The sequence below is a fragment of the Engystomops pustulosus genome, chromosome 5, assembly GCF_040894005.1.
Source record: "Engystomops pustulosus chromosome 5, aEngPut4.maternal, whole genome shotgun sequence".
Taxonomy (NCBI): Eukaryota; Metazoa; Chordata; class Amphibia; order Anura; family Leptodactylidae; genus Engystomops; species Engystomops pustulosus.
Window position 1 is genome coordinate 20,055,097 of NC_092415.1, and position 21,577 is coordinate 20,076,673.

Here is a 21,577-nt window from a genome sequence, read left to right on the forward strand (position 1 = left end):
GAGTTCAAGCTCACCATGACTGAGCAGCCTATCAACTAGCTTCTCACACCCACCACCAGAGCTGGATTAAGACTGCCATGGGTCCTGGGTTGTATGAATATTATAGGCTCTACAGACCTGGAATTACTTCCCGAATACGGTACTAGAATCAGTTTCCTTCTGCTTGCATTCAATCTGTGGTTTTAGGACCTTCATGTGTATCGAGAGCATTTGTATGTACTAGGATTTCATGGGTGAAGGTCCTTCTAAGTCTAAGTTTTGTTGGGTGGTTTGGTGGTTTGACCCCTAGAAGGCTTGGGACTCGGGCTTCCGCCCAAACCGCCAGTAGTATAATCCACTACTGGCCGCCTTTAACACCAGTGATCAGTGCTGGCACCGATTGTGGTTGATACCCCTGGCAAAGCAACACTTTTGGGTTCAGGTTTGGGTACCCAAAATGAACTATTGTTCAAGGTTTGCCCGAATTTACCGAACCTGACTTTGTCTAGTCATCTTAAGCCTTCTTATAAATTAATCCCAGATGGTCCCAGGTAAGGAGTTTCATGACTGGTGATAAACATGCTCCCCCAATGTATATGACATACCCCCAACAAATCTTCGGGAAAAAAAAATGTTGTGCATTTCTATTGGGTAAATATCTGATTTCTCACTTATCAACATTCCATCCGCACTTTTCTTCATCTCTGTATCATTTGGTTTATTAATTTTGCAAAAAAATCACTCTCGCTCCCGCATAATAATGGAAAACACTCGTATTTCATAAGCAACGACTTACGAGGACAGATGAAGGGATGTAAATTTACAAACAATGGATTTCCCCCGTGATCAGGAGCGGTAATCACAACAAAAATGAAAGTACTTATTTTTTTTTCAGTATTTTTGATCATTTTTTTTTTCAACGTTAAAATATCCCAAACCCAACAGGAATATCAGTATTAGTAGCTGTCTCCGAGCCCACTGCTTCATAATTGCATGAAAATTCGGAACTATTCATGCTTGAAACAGTAGCCGTCTTCTATCGGCATTTAATCCTCCGGTGGATAGAAACCCGACAGCTTTAATCAGTCTTTCCATGTGAGGAAAACGACAAAAAATGGCTTTTTTTTCATAAAAATCAAGGTTGAAACCGTATTACTTCAAAAAACTAAAGAAGGATGAACTGGAAGGTGTAACGCTGCGCCCGGGCTCATCCGATATTTATATTGGTTGCACTTTCTTATACTTAAGTAGATAATTGTCCGCCGCATATTTCCTAAAGGAGGATTTGTAAATAGAGACGGTGCCCCGGGGCGAGAAATGGGTTTACGTTTATGCAAACGTAGAAGACAGAAGTCATTTGGATTGTATAGCAGGAAGGTGAGAGCTCGGGGGATGGAGATCGGGACGTAGTTTCAACACTGAAGTTAGTTGTGGAAGTTTCTGGAAGGTACAGTTCTAGGGCACAAGCCTCTGCCCCTCCATACTGACAGTATGAATACAGGATGTAATCTGCTACATGTAGCAACTTTCCTCTAAGAAATGCTGAATCCTTAAAGGACACCTGTCATCAGGTCTGTGTCACTTGTCCTGTCACTACTACCTGTTGGAGCAGCTCACAAGGATCCCATCTCAGCCTTTATCTAGTTATTTCATACATTATTCATTGTAAAATCATCTATTCTTTATCATGTAAATGAGGCTGGTCACATGGTCAGAGGCAGTGATGTCACCCTGTTACCCCTCCCCTCTCCTCCCCCTGCTCATGTCTGTGTGTAATGTATAGTAAAGCATTGCTGGTGTGTGTGCTGCATCTGCTGACATGCTGCATCCTCCTAATACACAGGTGAGAGACACAGACATCAGCTACACATGAATCTGACATGTTCTGCTGTAACATGGCTGCCTGGAGCTGCTGTATCTCTCCTATACACACACACATGCACACACAGGCTGCAGGGGGCGTGTCCAGCAGCACCAGGAAGCACATCATTATACAGCCTCACATCATTATACAGGCTGTCAGTCAAGCACTGGGGGTGTGGCTGTGCCTCCCACTCATGAATAGAGTGGACAGCTTGAATATGCTAATGCTTCATTGGACATTTCACAGGTCATTTGCATACAGCTTTAGGACCTCATTGCTTAGGTTTACAAGCATGTAGAGGGACAATGAAGGGATAGAGGCAATGCTCTCTAATGGCAGTTTATGAAAATATATTTAGTTTAGGGGGGTTATTTTGCATGACGGGTTCTCTTTAAAGGGATGCAGATCTTTAAAGGGAGTCTGCATGTTCCAAAATCACCCCACAGGTAAAAGAGACAAACTTAAATTTTTTCTAGTTCCTATTTTTAGGCAAATGATCTTCTAACACCACCAGGGTGGGACCATGTCTGCTAGTGCACTGGTTTCTACACTATCTATTATCATTCAGGCAGTGGCGTAACACAGCAGGTGCGACCACAACCGGGCCTGGCGATGGACCTGGGCCCGCAAGCTGTGGGTTCTGTCAGAGGTGAGGAGAATCAATTGTATGTGTGTCAATTGATTACACGTCTATGCACCGCACCTTGATGTCATCAGCGGTGCTACCACCATGTCACACAATGGGGGTCATTTACTAAGGGCCCGATTCACGTTTTCCCGACGTGTTACCCGAATATTTCCAATTTGCGCCGATTTCCCCTGAATTTCCCTGGGATTTTGGCATACACGATCGGATTGTGGCGCATCGGCGCTGGTATGCACGCAACGGAAATCGGGGTGTGTGGCCAAATAAAAACCCGACGGATTCGGAAAAACCACCGCATTTAAAACAAAAAATGTGTCGTGGAGCTTGCACTTACCTTCACTAGGAATAGGCCGGTGAACTTGAGTGTGTTCCGATGCTCTTCAGGGCAGCAGCACCACCTGGTGGACGTCAGAGAAACTGCCTTAATAAATCCCGTCCGGACCTGAATGCAGCAAAGAGAACGCGCCGCTGGATCGCGAATGGACCGGTAAGTAAATCTGCCCCAATGTGCGCAGCAAGCGCGGGTGGGTGGATATGCATGGGGTCGCTGGGTGAGGTGAGTACAGAGTTTATTGTTTTCATTTTAATAAATGGGTCTCTGCTGGCTTTTCTTTAAGGGGGTTTCTGCTGATATTTCCTTAAGGGGGCCTCTGCTGACAATTCATTAAAAGGGTCTCTGTTGACAACTCATTAAGGGGACTTCTGCTGATGATTCATTAAGGGGGCGTCTGCTGTCATTTAAAGAGAACCCGTCATGCAAAATAACCCCCCTAAACTAAATATATTTTCATAAACTGCCATTAGAGAGCATTGCCTCTATCCCTTCATTGTCCCTCTACATGCCTGTAAACCTAAGCAATGAGGTCCTAAAGCTGTATGCAAATGACCTGTGAAATGTCCAATGAAGCATTAGCATATTCAAGCTGTCCACTCTATTCATGAGTGGGAGGCACAGCCACACCCCCAGTGCTTGACTGACAGCCTGTATAATGATGTGAGGCTGTATAATGATGTGCTTCCTGGTGCTGGGGCCACGCCCCCTGCAGCCTGTGTGTGCATGTGTGTGTGTATAGGAGAGATACAGCAGCTCCAGGCAGCCATGTTACAGCAGAACATGTCAGATTCATGTGTAGCTGATGTCTGAGTCTCTCACAAGTATATTAGGAGGATGCAGCATGTCAGCAGATGCAGCACACACACTAGCCATGCTTTACTATACATTACACACAGACATGAGCAGGGGGAGGGGAGGGGAGGGGAGGAGGAACAGGGGTGACATCACTGCCTCTGACCATGTGACCAGCCTCATTTACATGATAAAGAATAGATGATTTTACAATGATTAATGTATGAAATAACTAGATAAAGGCTGGGATGGGATCCTTGTGAGCTGCTCCAACAGGTAGAGGTGACAGGACTAGTGGCAGAGACCCGATGACAGGTGTCCTTTAATTACGAGTGCTTCTGCTGACATTTCATTAAGGGGGCCTCTGCTGATGATTCATTAAGGGGGTCTCTGCTGTCATTTCATTAAAGGGGTCTCTGCTGACATTTCATTAAGGGGGTCTCTGCTGTCATTTCATTAAGGGGGCCTCTGCTGACATTTCATTAAGGGGGCTCCTCCTGACATTTCATTAAGGGGGCGCCTGCTGTCATTTCATTTAGGGGATCTCTGCTGACATTTCAATAAGGGTGTCTCTGCTGACATTTCGCTTAGGGGACCCGGCTGTCAGCTGAATTATAACACAAATGCCTACAACGCATGCACGGCTTTACTGCTTAGCTTCCTGCTTCCGCGCATGCGCCGTAGGCATTTGTGTTATAATTCAGCCAACAGCCGGATGACATAGGGAAAGTAGGTGTGAGCAAGCCGCGGGACTCTCACATATGTATCCACCCACGCGCCAGACTCTCTGCCTGGTTACCAGGAGCAGCGATGTTATTAGCTGAAGAAAGCTTGTCCTTATGCTATAAGGGCTCTATGGGAACCTGCCCGCAACTTAAAGGGAACCTACCACTTTCAAATGTCAGTTATAACCCTCAAATACCTTGCACCAGCTCAGGGTGAGCTGATGCCGGAGCATATCTTCATTATTTGCAGAAACTGCCAACAACAACTGAATAAAGTAGCTATAATAATAATAATAGTGATAAAAATAGTGATAATAATAGTAATAATAATAGTGATAATAATAGTGCTAGTAATAATAACAATAATAATAACAACAGTGGTGATAATAATAATAATAATAGTGATAATAATAGTGCTAGTAATAATAACAATAATAACAGTGGTGATAATAATAATAATAATAATAATAATAATAATAATAATAATAATAATAATATAGTGCTAGTGATAATAGTAATAATAATAGTGCTAGTGATAATAATAATAATAATAATAATGATAATAATACTAATAATAATAGTGCTAGTGATAATAATATAGTGCTAGTGATAATAGTAATAATAATAGTGCTAGTGATAATAGTAATAATAATAGTAATAATAATAGTGCTAGTGATAATAATAATAATAATAGTGCTAGTGATAATAGTAATAATAATAGTAATAATAATAGTGCTAGTGATAATAATAATAATAATGATAATAATACTAATAATAATAGTGCTAGTAATAATAATAGTGCTAGTGATAATAATAATAATAATAATAATGATAATAATACTAATAATAATAGTGCTAGTAATAATAATAGTGCTAGTGATAATAATAATAATAATAATAGTGCTAGTGATAATAGTAATAATAATAGTGCTAGTGATAATAATAATAATAATAATGATGATAATAATACTAATAATAATAGTGCTAGTAATAATAATAGTGCTAGTGATAATAATAATGATAATAATACTAATAATAATAGTGCTAGTGATAATAGTAATAATAATAATAATAATAATAATAATGATAATAATACTAATAATAATAGTGCTAGTGATAATAGTAATAATAATAGTGCTAGTGATAATAATAATAATAATAATAATGATAATAATACTAATAATAATAGTGCTAGTGATAATAATAATAATAATAATAATAATAATAATAATAATGATAATAATACTAATAATAATAGTGCTAGTGATAATAATAATAGTGCTAGTGATAATAGTAATAATAATAGTGTTAGTGATGCAGATGATACACATGGCAGCAGATGCTGCAGTCCTGGCCTGTACATGACTATATAACATATAATAACCCTGTATCTCAGACCCTGAGAATGCATGTAATAATCCCCCTATAGATATAATGGTCGCTAAATTGTAAAACTGTTTCAAAGCAAAAGTAAATGAAGCGGCCAGGCTGCTGGATGTTGTGTAGAAGAGGCGATTACGGGCTGGGGACGGATGATTGCAGGAGGGGAATGGGTTGTCTTGGTGACTCCGATCAGAAGGCACTAACACAGGTTCATGGCCCCGGCTCGCACTGATTTATGTCTTCTGCGCTATTTATTACAATTATCTTTGCGGTTTTCTTTGTGATGAAGTATATGAAAGCCAATCACACATTTACCAGAAGAGGCTGCATTCATGGCAGAGCGAGGCTGCGACGCTTCGAGGGATGGTACACTGGTGAGAGGCATCTACGTTACTACACTGGGCACATACATGTGCCACGTGTCCTCATCATACAGTATTACAGGTCTCCACATAGTCTATGCCACTATCACTGATCCTGTATATAGATACTGATTATATAGACATATTCATAGATCCTGTATATAGATACTGATTATATAGACATATTCATAGATCCTGTATATAGATTCTGGCTATATATAGATATCAGCATAGACACTGTATATAGATATAATCATAGACACTGTATATAGATATAATCATAGACACTGTATATAGATTCTGGCTATATATAGATAGGATCTTGGATACTGTATATAGATGCTGATTATATACAGTAGGTATAAAGGTATGATCATAGATACTTTAGATGTCATATGTTTCCCAGCCTGATGATAGACATAGGGGCAGATTTACTTACCCGGCCCATTCACGATCCAGCGGCGCTTTCTCTGCGGTGGATTCAAGTCTTCTGGCGATTCACTAAGGCAGTTCCTCGGACGTCCACCAGATGTCGCTGCTGCACTGAAGTTCCCCGAGGTCCGCAGGAATGCACCATCCTATACCAGGTGAAGGTAAGTTCGTGTCCTGCGACACTTTCTTTTTTTAAATGCAGCGGTTTCTCCGAATCTGTCGGGTTATCGTTCGGCCACGCCCCCCGATTTCCATGGCATGCATGCCAGCGCCGATGCGCCACAATCCGATCGCGTGCGCCCAAAATCCGGGGCAATTCAGGGGAAATCGACGCAAATCAGAAATATTCGGGTAACACGTCGGGAAAACGCGAATCGGGCCCTTAGTAAATGACCCCCTATGAGATTCAGTTCACACAGACTAACAGGAATACACTGTACATAGAACAAAGGCCATAAGAGCGCCCCCTGGGATCTACGTTGAGGACACTGTGTGATCTAGTAAGGGCAGCATTTCAGTTCAAATTTAAAAAAAAAACTGGCTACTTTATTCACCCAAATTCTACCTTTTGGACCTTCTTCATAATCCTTTCTCAAGCAGTGTCATAAAAATACAAGATCACACACACATATATATATATATATAAGTTATGATATTAATAAATCTACTTGCATTTTTCCCTTTCCACTTGTGGAGTGCTGCATCTTTTTTGGAATATATTACATGGAGTCATCTTGCCAGGGCTCTGTTTGCTTGCACCCAAATATACAGTTTCAGTAGTGCTGCTCTGGACTACATAAAATATAGGGTCTGTAGGTTTGTTCTTAAGTTGAGTTTGTATGTAAGTCGGAACCGTATACTTTATCATTGTAATCCCAGCCAGAACTTTTTTGGTCTCTGTGACAATTGGATTTTAAAAATGTTGGATTGTCATAAGAACCAGGAGTAACAATAAATCTTCATTACAGACGCCTGTGATAACTGTTACAGCTGATTATTGTAGCCTAGGACTAAAGTACAGTAACTTACCAATATCCAGAGGTCCGTTTGTAACTAGGGTTCGTATGTAAGTCAGGTGTAGGGGAACGCCTGTATATACTGTATATGTATATACTTATATACACTTGTATACATTATTTATAAAGTGGGGAATCAAAAGCACTAGAAGGAGCTAGCACCCAACATCCCCATGTTTTGACAGTGGTGACTCTTTTTTGCATATTCTGGGCACATTTATCATTACCCCCATCCCCCCTCCCGGCTTGCGCTGGATCTATCGGGGGGCTCCAGGCCTCCTGATAAATTCCAACAGGCGGCATTGTGCTGTGAGAACATCTAAGCCAGGTCTGCACCATATCCTGCACTTCAACAGGTGTAGAGAGGTCACAATTGGTAGTGCGACCACATCACGGCTTGTACGACTGTTTTCAGGAATACCAGCCATGATAAATGTGGCTCTCTTGGCGTGAGAGCAGTTGGGCCCAGCTCAGTTCTACGCCAGGTCCAGGTATAGAATTGCACTATAGCCTGTGCCCGAATCTGTCGCAGGTCATAGCTGGTGCAGAGATAGGAGGTGTCTCCGCCCCCTGCCGGCCCACAGCACGGCTCGGCGCCACTTCCTCCCTGCTCAACCAGCAAAATATATCTCATATTTATCTCATTGCTATAGAAAAAAAGAGTAGTTCTCCTTAAAGGGATGTTCACTTTTCAGCAAATAAATCATATTTATTATACAATTTTCCAATATACTTTCTGTATTAATTCCTAATGGTTTTCTAGATCTCTGCTTGCTGTCATTCAATAGAAAGTTTCTATCTTTGATTCCAGTGGACAGAAATCCGACCATGGTCACTGCTCGTTACATGACAGAGAGTTGAGCTGTGCACCTGTGTGACATCACATGACCATGGTCAGATCTCTGTCTGCTGGAAATGAAGATAGGAGCTTTCTATAGACTTACAGCAAGCAGAGATTTAGAAAACTGTGAGGAATTGATACAGAAAGTATATTGGAAATTTATATAACTTTTCATCATACAAACCATAAGATTTTTTTGCTGATATTGGATAATCCCTTTAAGTCACATAAGGAGAAGTAAAAGCCATGCATGTTTCAGTCTGAGAATTTAAATATGCAAATTTGTTTTACAGGGTAGAATAAGGAAAACTTTGCCTCAAAGCTCCTTGAAGCACAACCTCTAAGCATCAAACATCTAGTGATTCCAAGAAACCTAATGTCATGATGGAGAATATTCTATTCCTTGATGGTAAGGGGACTGCCTTTAAGGTAGCTTTGAGGCAACATTTTGCTTATTCCAACCTTGGAAAAGAATTGAATGGCAATTGAAAAAATTGAAAAATTTAGTTAAAAGTAGCTAAAAAATGTAAAAAGTAGAGTTAAAAAAAAATCAATAGTCACATATTGGGGGTCATTTACTAAGGGCCCGAATCACGTTTTTCCGTCGGGTTTCCCGAATATTACCGTTTTGCGCCCAATTGCCCCGGGTTTTTGGCGTACACGATCGGATTGTGGCGCATCGGCGCCGGCATGCACGTGACGGAAATCGGGGGGCGTGGCCATCGGAAAACCCGACGGATTCGGAAAAACCGGCGCATTTTTTTAAAAAAAAATGTGTCGCTTAACACGCACTTACCTGCACCCAGGTTAGCTTGGTGAACTTCAGTGAGCTCCGACAGACTTCAGCGCAGCAGCGACACCTGGTGGACATCGGGCGCACTACCTTAGTGAACCCCCGGAAGACCTGAATCAGCGCCGGAGAACCCGCCGCTGGATCGCGAATGGGCCAGGTAAGTAAATGTGCCCCATTATATTCCATATTGGTGCTCTATAAATAAATAATAATAATCTTTATTTCTATAGCACCATCAAATTCGGTAGCGCTTTACAAATAAATAAAATAAATATAAAAATTTAACAAAATTAAAAAATAAATAAAAAATAATAATAATATTCCCCCTGTCGTGCAGTCTAGTATGCCTAGGGTTTCCATGTCTCCCTTTGAAGTTTGACTGATGGGGCTCCCTCCGTCCCCCGGCCTTACAAAGAGCTCGATTCTTTTCCATCCCTCCAACTTCTGTTCCAGGTTTATTGTCCTAAAACATAAAATTTATGTTTCTAATCACCACAATGACTTTAGAAACTTCTTCAAAGACTTCCCATAATTGAGAGAAGGCCTCCTCGTGAGAGTCTATCGCTCCGGGTTATTTATTTGTTCAAAAAATTCTACTGACTATTTACATCTGCAATTTGTCTAGTTTACTGTTCCCAGGCTGCCGACTCCAGGCGTCACATCCCGGCTTCCAGCCTCGGAGGTTATCACGTTGCCTATGTAAACATTTTTGGATAATTATTATTATTGACAATAGCTGGTGCTAATAATTTGTTTTATTCATCACCTACAAACAACTTTCTAATCTGGAACCTGGAAAGTCTCCGAAATATTTTTCTGTTGTTGGTTGAACATGTGTCCAATTACAGCACAGTATAGAAACATATACCCTGAACACTAAAGACGTCAAAGAGAGGGAACAGATCATGCTATGGGAGAATATTCTGTACATTCTTATCCTTAGAAATATTATTTTTTGTATCATTTATGTTTACATCATTTTTGAGATGCTCAACTTTGAAATTTTTGAAAATTTTTGAATTTTTATATATCCATGTAGTAGGTATGTCCACCCCTATCCTGTGAAGCCTCAGTGACTAGGAGAACCTGGGATTGATTGGAACCCGATATTTCCAGTGAATAAAGCCCTAGTACAGTGGTGGCGAACCTATGGCACGGGTGCCAAAGGCGGCACTCGGAGCCCTCTCTGTGGGCACCCAGGCCATCACTCCAGCATGAAGTTTACCAGACAGGACTCAAAGAATCTTCCTGCAGAATCTTCCTACAATGATGGGCTAATTTGCCCTTCTCCTTTCAACTGCGTTGGTGTCTTTAGGAGGCTGAATGACTGAAAGTTGTCAAAGAACAAAGAGAAATAAATTACTGCTTAAAGGGAACCTACCACCACAAATCTACCTATAAAGGTAGATTGGGTGGTAGGTGGATCAATTTGACGTGAGGATAGCCCTTTTAAGGGCTAATCCTCACGTCCCTGCACTTTTTTGATAACTTTAATTTGATATTTATTCAAATTTACTTATGCGGCTACCGGGGCGTGGAGTAGCCGCATATGAGATTACACGAGGCGGCTACTCCACGCCCCGGTAGCCACTTTACCCCTCCTACTCACCCATCTTCGGCGCGCAGCTCCGCGTAGCTGCGCGCCCTCGTCCGTCGATCCTGCCGTCTGCGCATGCGCAGAAGAGCAGGCCCGCGCCTGTTTCGGAGTTGTGACCGCACAGGCGCGGGCCTGCTCTTCTGCGCATGCGCAGACGGCGTAGCTGCGTGCCGAAGATGGGTGAGTAGGAGGGGTAAAGTGGCTACCGGGGCGTGGAGTAGCCGCCTCGTGTAATCTCATATGCGGCTACTCCACGCCCCAGTAGCCGCATAAGTAAATTTGAATAAATATCAAATTAAAGTTATCAAAAAAGTGCGGGGATGTGAGGATTAGCCCTTAAAAGGGCTATCCTCACGTCCCATTGATCCACCTACCACCCAATCTACCTTTATAGGTAGATTTGTGGTGGTAGGTGCCCTTTAAATTGCTGCGCTGGCACTTTACAATAAATAAGCGACTTTTGGTTAAAGTTTGGGCACTCAGGCTCTTAAAGGTTCGCCATCACTGCCCTAGTACTAGGACTTCTGAAATGAAGAGTTACCCTTCCACCTCTACAGGGCTAATTGGACCACAGTCTATTCAACGATTATGCAAACATCACTATATCTGCCAGAGAAAAATAATAGCAGTTGGTCCTGAAGAACATTAACCAACTGGAACTATGGGCCACATTTATCACTTTTGTGCGCCTAAGTGTAGTAGTTGCGCTTAAATTCTGGTGCACTGTTTTGCCTGAATTATCACAAGCTAGAACCATCTGTGATAAGTATATTTTCTGCCTCTTATTAATGACTTTACTTTACTACAGTTTAGGCGCAATTTTGGCGCAGTTTCGGTGCAATGTTAGATTTAGGCACTTACATGTGATCCTGCTACAAGCTCCACTCTGCTTCTCCCACAGCAGCACCCAGGTGTGTGACACCCTGCACCCAGTGACCTCCTCAGCAGGGGCTTCTCCTGGAGGGGATCCCCCAGTGCTGGTCTCCTGCTGCACCCCTGTAATTCTGCACAGTATCCCCCTCAGACACACTGGTTCTGCAAAGGGGCTCAATACTTTCTTCTCAGATAACGCCACCTTCGGGCTGGAGTGTTTTTGCGCCCGTTTTTGCGCCTAAATTAAAACGTTGCAAGTGATGAATATCATTAGGCGCAGCAAAACATCTGGATTGGTAAGATAGATGAGGGAAAGCTGCTTATTTTTGCTGCGTGGCTAATTTGGCGTTTAATCGCAAAAATGGCGCAAAACTAGTGCGCCTGAATGAAAAGGCGCAAAAACAACAGAAAAAACGAGTGATACATGTGGCCCTATGTGTTTACTAGGTTCCTCACCTCTGTCGACCGAATCTTTGCCTGCGATTATCTGTCTCAGGTCCAAGTGTCCTCCACATCACCGGGATCAAAGGGAGTGGATTCCAGAAATATATTGGGGTAGATTTACGTACCAGGTCTTGTCGCGATCCCACGGTGCGTTGTCCAATGTGCTATTCAGGTCCGGCGCAATTCACTAAGATCGTGCGTCCGAGTTCCTGCATGTGTCGCTGCTGCACCGAGGTCCGCCGGAGTTCACCTGCTTCTTACTGGTGCATGTGAGTGCGACACAAAACCTTTTTTAAATTCCCCATGGGGTTGACCAATGGCCATGCCCCCCATTTACTGTCATGTGCAAGCCGGCGCCCATGCACCAAAATCTGATCGCGTGAGCCAAAATCCCTGGGCAATTTGTTGCAAAACGGAAATATTCAGCAAACCTGAAAGTGCATCCGACGGACCCTTAATAAATGAGCCCCATTGACCCCACCAGGAGGCCAGACAGTGTCAACATACCTAATTGTTATGTAACATCAGTTAAGAGCCGGTGGTCCGGGTGCTATTATTGAACTCCGAACCAATCAGGTCCTGAAGAGAACCTAGATTATAGGCCACGGTAACAAACAAGCCCCATCTGAAGCTACAACTCTTCCAGGACTTCCAGACTGTAAACATACATTCGCTTAGTAGATTCTCTAACTACATCATATAGTTGGCCTCCGGAAGCTTTCATCTGGTGACCTCCAGTAGATGAGACCACTTCATCCCCTGAGGAGATGCTGTTTACTGACCGCCCCTGCATAGTCCTTTTAAACAAGTTTAGGCAGCCAACTTAGTTTAGGGACCTGTCAAGGATAAACCCTGGATTCCCAGTGGATAATTGAATGCCCCACAGATACCCTCAACAATCTTGTGGCTGAAGAGTTAAGACTTTTATAGCTTCATACTAAAGGAAAGCTGTAACTTAAAGGGGTTGGCCACTATTCAACAAATTTTTTTCCATTAGACATGCCTCTGAATGTATATGTGCCTGTGTCTTTACCTTTCTTTAATAGCTTCAGTCTTTCCCTGTTCCTCCTATCTCTCATTGCTTTGGGCTGCCCTAATGATTTCATCTGCTGTGCCTCATTCTCTGACAGTCCATTACACTGACAGATACAGGGAGAGATGGGGGGGGGGGGGCAATATGAGTGATAATCTCCTGCTGCAGCTCCTCCTATTCATCATTCCTCAGACGTGTTAATAAAGATCCACAGAGAGTCTGCATATAAAACTAAAGTAAGTAGCAGGACTGCTGAATCACTTGATGAACATTCAAGGATTTTTATTAGGGCAGAAAAGGCACATGGGCAACTTTTGCCAAAAGAGTGGCCAAACCCTTTAATTTCACATCTACAAAGCTCAACCACTTGTTTCAAAACTTTATTTTATGATTATGTAAAAGAGGCAGAAGTGCTTCAGGGAGCATTACTGGAGCTCCTCCAGGTTCTGGCCTCAGATACAGGGAGAGGAGGGGGGGGGGAGCAGCATGAGTGATAATCTCCTGCTGCAGCTCCTCCTATTCATCATTCCTCAGACGTGTTAATAAAGATCCACAGAGAGTCTGCATATAGAACTAAAGTAAGTAGCAGGACTGCTGAATCACTTGATGAACATTCAAGGATTTTTATTAGGGCAGAAAAGGCACATGGGCAACTTTTGCCAAAAGAGTGGCCAAACCCTTTAATTTCACATCTACAAAGCTCCACCGCTTGTTTTAAAACTTTATTTTATGATTATGTAAAAGAGGCAGAAGTGCTTCGGGGAGCATTACTGGAGCTCCTCCAGGTTCTGGCCTCAGACCCCTTCCTTCTGCCTTCTTGGCACTGGCCCTAGTATATAATGCCACATTGAGGTCCACTTCTACAAACTAGTGGTGGAGCTTTGTAGAGTGGTAGATCTCCCTTAACACCAATATGTCCGCCAACTCCTATGCTGTAGTAGTGATGATCAGGCACAAGCACGGTTTAGTCCATATATCCTTATATCTTACTTTATACCTTGTTTTCTTCCATATTTTCTGAAAAACACTCCAGCATCCTGCAATATTCTTGGCTTAAGGGGGACAAAGTGAAGAATAACCTGTAGGTTTATACATTTGGTAGAATTTCTAATGCCCTTTTTTCCACTAGAGGGAATGCGGTCTACATTTGGCAGTTGCAGCGAGCTCGGCCCGGTCTCTCCTTTGGGTGAGGATTGCTTTTTATTCTTATTTATCCCGTATTCTGAATCCCTGCAAAGTCCTCTAATCCCTCTGCTAGAGTCATGTGGATCCTCCACAAACATGTCATGGCGGCTCCTCCAGCTTCTCTCTGTGACTTCTGAGGCTTATCAACAATAGATTATACCCTTAGTTACTTGGGGGAATCAAGTTATACCCCAAGGGCAACACAAAGCACAGACAATCTAAAGTATCTCCAACTTAAAAGACTGAGCTTATTTTTCTTAGGAATAAGCAGTTAAGCCGGCGGTGTAGCATCTAACGCTCACTGTGCTCCTCCTCGTAAAACTTCGTAACATTCACTGCATTTAGCTCTACATTAGGGAAGGGTTTGCTGGCTTTTCATGAATGAATACAGAACAGGCAAAATGTTACGTTTTACATAAAAAATATCCTTAAAAAACTCAAAATCCATCCTGATAAACCAGGGACATTACTCATAGATCCAGGCACCGGGACTGTGGGAATCTACTTATATTTGTAATCCATGGCCTTTTTCCTTCTAAAATCTTTTTTTTTTTTAAATGCTAATGAGCCACAAGTGCTCTGGGGGCGTCACCAGAGAGACCTTACATGCTTCAAAGGCTGTTACACTGTGCAGGAGCACTTTCACCCTCTCAATGGATAAGATTACAAGAGGCAAAGGGTGGGAGGTAGGGCTGAGATAGAAGGGGCATGGGAAGATAGTGTAAGAGTCTGTGTAGCAAAGGGGCTCTGGTAACACCCACCAGACAAATTCTTCTTCATTAGCATAATAGTAAAAGTTGATTTTAGAAAAAAGGAGGCCATGGGTAACAAATATAAGAAGATATAAGAAGATATGAGTAAGTGTCCCTGGATTATCATTAATGGTTTTGAAGCTAGATTCCCTTTAACAGTATGTTTACATGCTAGAATAAAAGGTAGCTACCTGCTCAATATTTAACTCCTTTCAGACCGCCCGCAGTATGAAGTAACTAGATGCATATGAACTCCCGGTATAGAGGGATTAAACTGAGCTACTGGGTAGGATCAGACCCAGTACAGGTCTGATCGACATTACCGTTACGGGGGTCATTACTGCATGCTCTTATAGATGCCCCAGCTATAGAGCAAAACTTGTAAAAGAAATGAAAAAATGGTATAATTAAAAATAAAATAATGTGAAACTGTCCCCCTGGGGTCTTTTATGAAATCATGTGAGACATATAAAGTAAGAACACACGCACAAAAATTTTTCAAAAATATTCATAAAAATATTGCACAACGACGTCTATATAGATAACACTGACCCATCATTACATCACTACTGACAATAGATGATGTCACAGCTAATCTCCTCCACCTCCCTGTACAATGATCTCTATATAGATAACACTGACCCATCATTACATCACTACTGACAATAGATGATGTCACAGCTAATCTCCTCCTCCTCTCCGTACAATAACCTCTATATAGATAACACAGACCCATCATTACATCACTACTGACAATAGATGATGTCACAGCTTATCTCCTCCTCCTCTCCGTACAATAACCTCTATATAGATAACACTGACCCATCATTACATCACTACTGACAATAGATGATGTCAAAGCTTATCCCCTCCCCCTCCCTGTACAATGACCTCTATATAGATAACACTGACCCATCATTACATCACTACTGACAATAGATGATGTCACAGCTTATCTCCGCCCCCTCCCTGTACAATGACCTCTATATAGATAACACTGACCCATCATTACATCACTACAGACAATAGATGATGTCACAGCTTATCTCCTCCCCCTCCCTGTACAATGTCCTCTATATAGATAACACTGACCCATCATTACATCACTACTGACAATAGATGATGTCACAGCTTATCTCCTCCCCTTCCCTGTACAAAAACCTCTGTATAGATAACACTTACCCATCATTACATCACTACTGACAATAGATGATGTCACAGCTTATCTCCTCCCCCTCCCTGTACAATGACCTCTATATAGATAACACTGAACCATCATTACATCACTACTGACAATAGATGATGTCACAGCTCATTTCCTCCCCCTCCCTGTACAATGACCTCTATATAGATAACACTGACACATCATTACATAACTACTGACAATAGATGATGTCACAGCTTATCTCCTCCCCTCCCTGTACAATGTCCTCTATATAGATAACACTGACCTATCATTACATCACTACTGACAATGGATGATGTCACAGCTTATCTCCTCCCCTCCCTGTACAATGTCCTCTATATAGATAACACTGACCCATCATTACATCACTACTGACAATAGATGATGTCACAGCTTATCCCCTCCCCCTCCCTGTACAATGACCTCTAGATAGATAACACTGACCCATCATTACATCACTACTGACAATAAATGATGTCACAGCTTATCCCCTCCCCCTCCCTGTACAATGACCTCTACATAGATAACACTGACCCATCATTACATCACTACTGACAATAAATGATGTCACAGCTTATCTCCTCCTCCTCTCCGTACAATAACCTCTATATAGATAACACTGACCCATCATTACATCACTACTGACAATAGATGATGTCACAGCTTATCTCCGCCCCCTCCCTGTACAATGACCTCTATATAGATAACACTGACCCATCATTACATAACTACTGACAATAGATGATGTCACAGCTTATCTCCTCCCCTCCCTGTACAATGTCCTCTATATAGATAACACTGACCTATCATTACATCACTACTGACAATGGATGATGTCACAGCTTATCTCCTCCCCTCCCTGTACAATGTCCTCTATATAGATAACACTGACCCATCATTACATCACTACTGACAATAGATGATGTCACAGCTTATCCCCTCCCCCTCCCTGTACAATGACCTCTAGATAGATAACACTGACCCATCATTACATCACTACTGACAATAGATGATGTCACAGCTTATCCCCTCCCCCTCCCTGTACAATGACCTCTACATAGATAACACTGACCCATCATTACATCACTACTGACAATAGATGATGTCACAGCTTATCTCCTCCTCCTCTCCGTACAATAACCTCTATATAGATAACACTGACCCATCATTACATCACTACTGACAATAGATGATGTCACAGCTTATCTCCACCCCCTCCCTGTACAATGACCTCTATATAGATAACACTGACCCATCATTACATCACTACTGACAATAGATGATGTCACAGCTTATCTCCTCCCCCTCCTGTGCAATGACCTCTATATAGATAACACTGACCCATCATTACATCACTACTGACAATAGATGATGTCACAGCTTATCTCCTCCACCTCCTGTGCAATAACCTCTATATAGATAACACTGACCCATCATTACATCACTACTGACAATAGATGATGTCACAGCTTATCTCCGCCCCCTCCCTGTACAATGACCTCTATATAGATAGCACTGACCCATCATTACATCACTACTGACAATAGATGATGTCACAGCTTATCTCCTCCCCCTCCTGTGCAATGACCTCTATATAGATAACACTGACCCATCATTACATCACTACTGACAATAGATGATGTCAAAGCTTTTCTTTTCCCCTTTCCTGTACAAAAACCTCTATATAGATAACACTGACCCATCATTACATCACTACTGACAATAGATGATGTCACAGCTTATCTCATCCCCCTCCCTGTACAATGACCTCTATATAGATAACACAGACCCATCATTGCATCACTACTGACAATAGATGATGTCACAGCTTATCTCATCCCCCTGCCTGTACAATGACCTCTATATAGATAACACAGACCCATCATTGCATCACTACTGACAATAGATGATGTCACAGCTTATCTCCTCCTCCACTCCGTACAATAACCTCTATATAGATAACACTGACCCATCATTACATCACTATTGACAATAGATGATGTCACAGCTTATCTCGTCCCCCTCCCTGTACAATGACCTCTATAAAGATAACACTGACCCATCATTACATCACTTCTGACAATAGATGATGTCACAGCTTATCCCCTCCCCCTCCCTGTACAATGACCTCTATATAGATAACACTGACCCATCATTACATCACTACTGACAATAGATGATGTCACAGTTTATCTCCGCCCCCTCCCTGTACAATGACCTCTATATAGATAACACTGACCCATCATTACATCACTACTGACAATAGATGATGTCACAGCTTATCTCCTCCCCCTCCCTGTACAATGACTTCTATATAGATAACACTAACCCATCATTACATCACTGCTGACAATAGATGATGTCACAGCTTATCTCCTCCTCCTCCCTGTACAATGACCTCTATATAGATAACACTGAGCTATCATTACATCACAACTGACAATAGATGATGTCACAGCTTATCTCCTCCTCCTCTCCGTATAATAACCTCTATATAGATAACACTGACCCATCATTACATCACTACTGACAATAGATGATGTCACAGCTTATCTCCGCCCCCTCCCTGTACAATGACCTCTATATAGATAACACTGACCCATCATTACATCACTACTGACAATAGATGATGTCACAGCTTATCTCCTAACCTCCCTGTACAATGACCTCTTTATAGATAACACTGACCCATCTTTACATCACTACTGACAATAGATGATGTCACAGCTTATCCCCTCCGCCTCCCTGTACAATGACCTCTATATTGATAACACTGACCCATCATTACATCACTACTGACAATAGATGATGTCACATCTTATCTCCTCCCCCTCCCTGTACAATGTCCTCTATATAGATAACACTGACCCATCATTACATCACTACTGACAATAGATGATGTTACAGCTTATCTCCTCCTCCTCCCGGTACAATGACCTCTATATAGATAACACTGACCCATCATTACATCACCACTGACAATATATGATGTCACAGCTTATCTCCTTCCCCTCCCTGTACAATGACCTCTATATAGATAACACTGACCCATCATTACATCACTATTGACAATAGATGATGTCACAGCTTATCTCTTCCCCCTCCTGTACAATGACCTCTATATAGATAACACTGACCCATCATTACATCACTACTGACAATAGATGATGTCAAAGCTTATCTCCACCCCCTCCCTGTACAATGACCTCTATATAGATAACACTGACACATCATTACATCACTACTGACAATAGATGATGTCACAGCTTATCTCCTCCCCCTCCCTGTACAATGACCTCTATATAGATAACACTGACACATCATTACATCACTACTGACAATAGATGATATCACAGCTTATCTCTTCCTCCTCCCTGTACAATGACCTCTATATAGATAACACTGACCCATCATTACATCACTATTGACAATAGATGATGTCACGGGTTATCTCTTCCCCCTCCTGTACAATGACCTCTATATAGATAACACTGACCCATCATTACATCACTACTGACAATAGATGATGTCACAGCTTATCTCCGCCCCCTCCCTGTACAATGACCTCTATATTGATAACTTTGACCCATCATTACATCACTACTGACAATAGATGATATCACAGCTTATCTCCTCTCCCTCCCTGTACAATGACTTCTATATAGATAACACTAACCCATCATTACATCACTGCTGACAATAGATGATGTCACAGCTTATCTCCTCCCCCTCCCTGTACAATGACCTCTATATAGATAACACTGACCCATCATTACATAACTACTGACAATAGATGATGTCACAGCTTATCTCCTAACCTCCCTGTACAATGGCCTCTATATAGATAACACTGACCCATCTTTACATCACTACTGACAATAGATGATGTCACAGCTTATCCCCTCCCCCTCCCTGTACAATGTCCTCTATATAGATAACACTGACCCATCATTACATCACTACTGACAATAGATGATGTCACAGCTTATCTCCTCCTCCTCCCTGTACAATGACCTCTATATTGATAACACTGACCCATCATTACATCACTACTGACAATAGATGATGTCACAGCTTATCTCCTCCCCCTCCCTGTACAATGTCCTCTATATAGATAACACTGACCCATCATTACATCACTACTGACAATAGATGATGTTACAGCTTATCTCCTCCTCCTCCCGGTACAATGACCTCTATATAGATAACACTGACCCATCATTACATCACCACTGACAATATATGATGTCACAGCTTATCTCCTTCCCCTCCCTGTACAATGACCTCTATATAGATAACACTGACCCATCATTACATCACTATTGACAATAGATGATGTCACAGCTTATCTCTTCCCCTTCCTGTACAATGACCTCTATATAGATAACACTGACCCATCATTACATCACTACTGACAATAGATGATGTCAAAGCTTATCTCCACCCCCTCCCTGTACAATGACCTCTATATAGATAGCAATGACACATCATTACATCACTACTGACAATAGATGATGTCACAGCTTATCTCCTCCCCCTCCCTGTACAATGACCTCTATATAGATAACACTGACACATCATTACATCACTACTGACAATAGATGATATCACAGCTTATCTCTTCCACCTCCCTGTACAATGACCTCTATATAGATAACACTGACCCATCATTACATCACTATTGGCAATAGATGATGTCACAGGTTATCTCTTCCCCCTCCTGTACAATGACCTCTATATAGATAACACTGACCCATCATTACATCACTACTGACAATAGAAGATGTCACAGCTTATCTCCTCCTACTCCCGGTACAATGACCTCTATATAGATAACACTGACCCATCATTACATCACCACTGACAATATATGATGTCACAGCTTATCTCCTCCCCCTCCCTGTACAATGACCTCTATATAGATAACACTGACACATCATTACATCACTACTGACAATAGATGATGTCACAGCTTATCTCCTCCTCCCCCTGTACAATGACCTCTATATAGATAACACTGACCCATCATTACATCACTACTGACAATAGATGATGTCACAGCTTATCTCCGCCCCCTCCCTGTACAATGACCTCTATATAGATAACACTGACCCATCATTACATCACTACTGACAATAGATGATGTCACAGCTTATCTCCTCCCCCTCCTGTGCAATGACCTCTATATAGATAACACTGACCCATCATTACATCACTACTGACAATAGATGATGTCACAGCTTATCTCCTCCCCCTCCTGTGCAATAACCTCTATATAGATAACACTGACCCATCATTACATCACTACTGACAATAGATGATGTCACAGCTAATCTCCTC